Genomic DNA, 6,076 nt, shown 5'->3' with positions numbered 1-6,076 from the left:
TTTCTACCTGGACAGCGTTGCTTCTGTTCCTTCCTGATTCTTCTTTCTCTTCTGATTTTACCGTCATCTCCTTCTCACGCCTGCCCTTTCCTAACCTCTAGTCTTTGGCCTTTGTTGTTCTGTATTCCTGGAGAATTTCTCAAGTTGTTCTTGCAAACGATCCATCCCGCCAACCGTCAGCGTCCCTTCCCCTACCCTTTGCGTCTCTTAGACTTGTGGGTCGTCCCGGTGATGGCAGCCTCATGGCTTGCGGTCTCGTTCTTAGTGCGCGCTGCTGCCCCGGCCGCCGGCTTCCGGGTCACCCGTGGAGGATCTTCCACAACCATCTTGTGTGTCTGGCCAGAACGGTGCTTCCTCGGATGCCACACCCCGTGCTTCCGTGGCACCGTAGATGTGTGCACGTGAGCCGTGGTGGCCCATCGCCCTCTGGTTGGAAAGCAGGGACCGTGCAGCCAGCGCAGACAGGTGCAGAGGGCACCCTGGGTCCGCGACGTCACCACGGGTTCCTCCCACAGACTTTGTCTCCGGGAAACGTTGTGGTTGGTGGGCTCACACATGAACTCTGCACCCATGGCCTGTGTGACATGGAAGCTTCACTCGCAGGTCCTCTTAGGAGCCAGGGCCAACCCCGAGCCCAGGTCCTCGTTAGGAGCCAAGGCCAACACTGAGCCCTAGGTCTTCTTGGGTGCGGTGGGAATGAAATGCACAGTGCTCTCGGTGCTTAGCTACTGGGCTTGAATTTTCTTGAGCTCACGGCCGCCTGAAGTCTTTGCCGTGAGGAGGGGGTGCACAGACACCCACCGAATCATATCCGAGCTCGGGGCAGCAACTTTGGGTTTTGGTCTTGCTCCTAAGCCCGATTCCTGATACCAGGAGGGAGAAGGGAAAAGGGACATGTGGGAGGGTCAAATGATATGAAGAGCCAATAAATGAAGGAAGAGAGACCGAGCAGAGAGAAGACAAAGGACAGAAGACCAAGGAAGACCCACTAGAACCCTCACGAAATCCCACGTTGGGTTTTCAGTGATTACAACTTCAGGGCGGCCACAGCTGACCACTGGCCAGGGCACACAAGTGGGTGCAGGAGCGTCCCGTTGGGCAGATCCACGTGGGAAGGACGGGTGCTCCTCTACTGGCTGGTGCTGACGCTCTCCTCTCTCCCACTCCCCCCAGGTGCCATATCGAGGAACTACACCACGGGCAACCTCATCCGCCTGGGTCTGGCTGCCCTAGTTGTGGTTATTATGGGTGCTCTCTTGCTGGAAGCCTGGTGCAGCCAGAAGGAGTCTCCACGTGGATCCACGTAGAACAGCTGAGCACTTGTCTTGTTCATGGGCTGGCATGGTGACGCAGGGTTCTCTGAACACCAAACTCCACCATGGGGACATGCTGTGTTTCTCACCATGGGCACAATTGATACTTTGGGTGGGATATTTCTTCAGCACGTGGGACTGTTCTGTTCCTTGTGGGAACATTCAGCACCATTTCTTTTTCTCATTAAAGACCAGCTGAAGCCCCAGTCATTGGGGGACAAGATAACGAGTGCTATCAGGACCTTTCCCAACATTCCTAGATATGGAGGATGGGAGGTGGGGTGGTGTTCCCCTGCTGGAGAACCTGTGTTAGGAGGCCAGGGAAATAATATTCTTCCTCTTCCTTCCTCCCCTGTCCTTAGGTCTGTACTACCCACATGACCCAGGGCTTCCCAGGGAATGACGAGTGCAGATGGAGAGACCTGCCGATCCTTAACAGTCCTGTGGAACCTACATTCTTAGCTCTATGAAGAACTACTCAAGGACGAGGCTTACCTCTTGCCATAGCTTTGCCTGGGGCAGAGCACAGAATGGATCTTAAAGACACACTCAAAAAATTTGGATGATTTGAAAAAAATACTTAAAACTTCAGAGTCTGGCTGGGTAGCACGTGCAGCTACCTCCATAGGAACTGTGATGCCATTGATATTTAGGGAAAACACTGCTTCTGGCATATTATCGACCCCCCTCCATTCTCTATTTTGTACTTCGGGACCAGCAATTAGTCAAGTGTGAAACTTTTTTTATCCTATGTGTCTTTTCAATTTTATTTCATAGATTCTCCACATTTTGCCTAATTTTGGGAGGCTCCCTCTCAACTTCATAGCATCAAGTTGCTTCTGAGTTGTACCCAGGATTTCTTTGTCGTCTGGTGCAGGTGTAAAAAGGTTATCCACAATATTTTCACCTTCACAATCTGTTGCTGTTTGTTCATAATCCTGTTCTTTGTCACAAATACTCATTCTTATTTTAGAACTATTGTCTTCTCTCTTAAAACCCGGGAGATACGCTTATAAAAATCCAGTTCTGGGGTCGCCTGGGTGGCTCCGGCAGGCGTCTTGACTGTTGACTGCCGTTCAGGTCATGATATCACGATCATGAGATCAAGTCCCACACCGGGCTCTGCACTGAGTGTGTAGCCTGCTTAAGTTTCTCTCTTTGTCCCCCTCTGCCCATCTCCCCCACGTGCTTTCTCTCTTTTTCTCTCAAAAAGAAAAAAAAAAGTCCTGTTTGGAGTCGAGATGATTCTTGCAGATGTAATTCTTTGTTTCATCTGCTTCGTTTTGTTGCATTGGCTTTCATCACATCATGGACGAGTCTTGCTTCGGGGTGCTGGGGGCAGAAAGGAGCTTCTCCCAGGCTGCAAATCTTTTGGAGACTTTCTCAGTGTGGACACTCTGGTAGCCTCAGGCACCAGGAGAATTTTTCTGTTCCTTCTACGCAATGAGTAAAACTCATGGTTCCTACTGAGAACAGACCCCCTTGGCTGGTGTTTGGCCAAGAGTGGTCAAATGGACAGAACTTTGGATTTATGCCCAGTATGAGTGTGGCACATCACAGAGACACCAGTTGTTCACTGGACAACCACGTCTTGCTTCAGTCTCTGCCTTGGCCATGCATGCAACAGACTTTGTGATCTTTCCACTCCCTAACGTGTGACTGCCCATGTCTGTTTTATTTATTTATTTATTTATTAAAAAAAATTTTTTTTTCAATGTTTATTTATTTTTGGGACAGAGAGAGACAGAGCATGAATGGGGGAGGGGCAGAGAGAGAGGGAGACACAGAATCAGAAACAGGCTCCAGGCTCTGAGCCATCAGCCCAGAGCCCGACGCGGGGCTCGAACTCACGGACCGCAAGATCGTGACCTGGCTGAAGTCGGACGCTTAACCGACTGCGCCACCCAGGCGCCCCAACCCATGTCTGTTTTAGACTGCCTTTCCTCTTCAATCATATCTTACTTTTATTTTGAAGTCATTCAATTCACAGGAAGTTGCAAACTCAGGACAGATACTTGTACCCCGCACCCAATTTCTCCAATGGTTCCATGATATGTCCATTACAAGATCCAAACCAAGAAGCTAACACTAGCACAATGCAAGGGTAGGGTTTGATGTTGTTTTGTCACGTGTAGATTCGTGGAGCCACCAGCACAACCAACATAGCGATCCATCTATCACCTCATGCTGTGCCTTACTGTCACACCCACCGCTCTCCCCAACATCACCCTCCAACCTGGGCAACCACCGGTTTGTTCTTCATCTTTACCACTGTGTCATTTTCAGAATGTTTTATGCGACATCACCTGACTTTCTTTTCCTGACCTGTGGGTCACATGAGAGGAAGGAAGGGAAAGGCTGGAGGAAAGAGGTCATTGCCCACATGGAGCTGTCCTCCGTCCAGGGGTTGCAAAGCTGAAGAGGGGTCCTTGGATCAGGCTGCATGGCCAGTATGACCGTGGAACTCCTTCCTTCCTTTGCTTTGGTACGTTCCTTAGGATGGTATGCTGGGGGGTTCAAGATAAGGGTGGATCGACAGGTTGAGAGACGCGGAGAATACAAAAGACACAACACTGGTTGTATTTACAGATCGCTTCACACATGTCAGGGCCCACGCTGCAAGCTTTACATCCATTCACCACTCAAGTTTTTTCCAATATTCAAATATGTACATTCCACATTCATGACTGTGTGCTATGCCTGCACCACTGTTACTCATTTAATAATTTACTAATAGGAGTCAGCGTTTGTTCTTTAAATACACGTTTTTATTTGAAAATGGAAACAGTTAGCAATAATTTAAAAATGCAGTGTCACCTACCTGGTAAAGGAGGGTAAATATAAATATAGAATACGATGGAAAGGCAAAAAATGTTAGCACGTGCTAGCCTTACACTGTTGATGGTCAGGCTTCTGAGCCCACGGCCAACCACTCCCTAGTTACAAAGAGTGACGAGCCAGAGATAAAGGTGTTCTAAAGTCGGCTTGAAATGCATCTTCTCTCCTTGATGTGATCAGAAGGGCATAACGTGATTGAAAGGGTAATAACTTTCTAACGCCATGATCAAAGCTATAGAATACCCCGCCACTGCATTGCCCAAAATCATCTCCTAGAGCATTCTGTGGGACATGTCACTCTGACCCTTGCAAACACTCCTGTGTGGTGGGAATTAGGCCCACTTGGATAAATGAGGACCCTGGGGCCGATGGCTGAGGGTTCCTGCTCAGGTCCACAGGGAGAATGAGCAGAGAAGTCAAAGCCCAAGTCCGTCTGCTTCTAAAGGCATTTCTGTTTCCACTGGGTTACAACGGGAAATTAAGACGGGTACAAGTATGGGGTCTTCAAAACAGAAATGTCCTTGGGGTACCTGACCAGATGCTGAGGGGGGGGGGGGGACATTCCAAAGACACAAAAGGGAGGAGCTCATGATGCCAAGTGAAAGTCTAGTCACAAAGACCATATAATACACGATTCCACTCATAGGAAAGTCCAGAGTAGGGAAACCCACCGAGAAAGCATGCTAGTGTTTAGGGCTGCAGGTGGTGGGGGTAGGGAAATACAGCAAAAGCTTTAGAGTAATGGTGGGTCATTTTGAAGCCATAAAAACGTTTTAAATTTGTGTGGTATTTGCACGCATCTGTGAATAAAGGAAAGCTGCTGGACTGCATGTATTACATGGGTGAACTGTATGGCATGTGAATTACATCTCAATAAAGTTGTTTTAAAGTTTCCCGGGTGTGGAACAGGGTACAGCTCAGGATGTCTGTCTACAGGAGCCAAAACCCCTGGTTTCATCGGGCAAGGATGGCATGTGGTTCTCAGCCTGGTTTTGGGCACCACGACTGGATCCAAGTTCTTACCACATCTCTCTGATCCCTAGATTCTAGGATAGTCTATGCGCTCTCTTTACATCAGACCCTCACTGTGGGAAAACGAAAAGAATGTCCTTCTTAGGCCTTCTAATTGTGTTTCCAGGAAAGAAGTGAATTCAACTCATGTTTTGGAGCCTCCTCTCCTGCGCACATGGGTTGTGGTGCCTGGGCCCGATTTCCTTATCCATACAATGAGGACAGTTATGCCCGTCTGCAGGGCTGTCACAGTGATTAGAGACTGCGTGCTCATAGGAAGATTACTGCTATTTCCATGGGGGAATGAATCCTATCGTCCCCTCCCCCTGGCTCAGGAGCTATTTCTACTGGAAACCCATCACATAGGACTGTCCGTCGTCTGTCAGCGAAGAAAGCATGTCCCTCCTGTCTTCTGTCCTTGAGAGAACGTGTGCCCCTGTGATCAGGCTTCGAGGCAGCCCCAGTGAGATTCTACAATGGTCTACAAAAGACTACAAAAGTCTACAAAAGACTTCTACAATGGTCCCCTCTGATCACTGTGGAGGTGCTGTGCAGAGTGCACCTGAGTTCTGTGGCCTGGGCCAGTGTGATGAGAAGCCAGGTGGTCAAGCCTGCGTCCAACCAACATGTTCTTCCTAATCATATTGGGTGAAACCCTGGAGTCTCGGAGAGATATACCCCAGTCGGGAAGCAGGGAGAGGGTCCCCATCCCCACCAGCAGCATCCGTGGCAGTGAGTGAGGGCAGGCGTTGGGGAGGCAGGAACTGAAGAGCTCTGAAGGTTTCAGAACCTGCGTGGTCCTCAGTCAAGAGGCGGCAGGTGGAGGGCACTGAGTTCTAGCAGGGTTTCGCTTGAAATGACTACACGATGCTTCTGATATTTTTTCTTAACTAAGTTTAATTTACAGGGTAAGC

This window comes from Puma concolor, chromosome E2 (assembly GCF_028749965.1).
Source record: "Puma concolor isolate L17-30 chromosome E2, mPumCon1.1.hap2, whole genome shotgun sequence".
Taxonomy (NCBI): domain Eukaryota; kingdom Metazoa; phylum Chordata; class Mammalia; order Carnivora; family Felidae; genus Puma; species Puma concolor.
The sequence above is the reverse complement of the archived record's forward strand: the minus strand, read 5'-3'. Positions refer to the sequence as shown.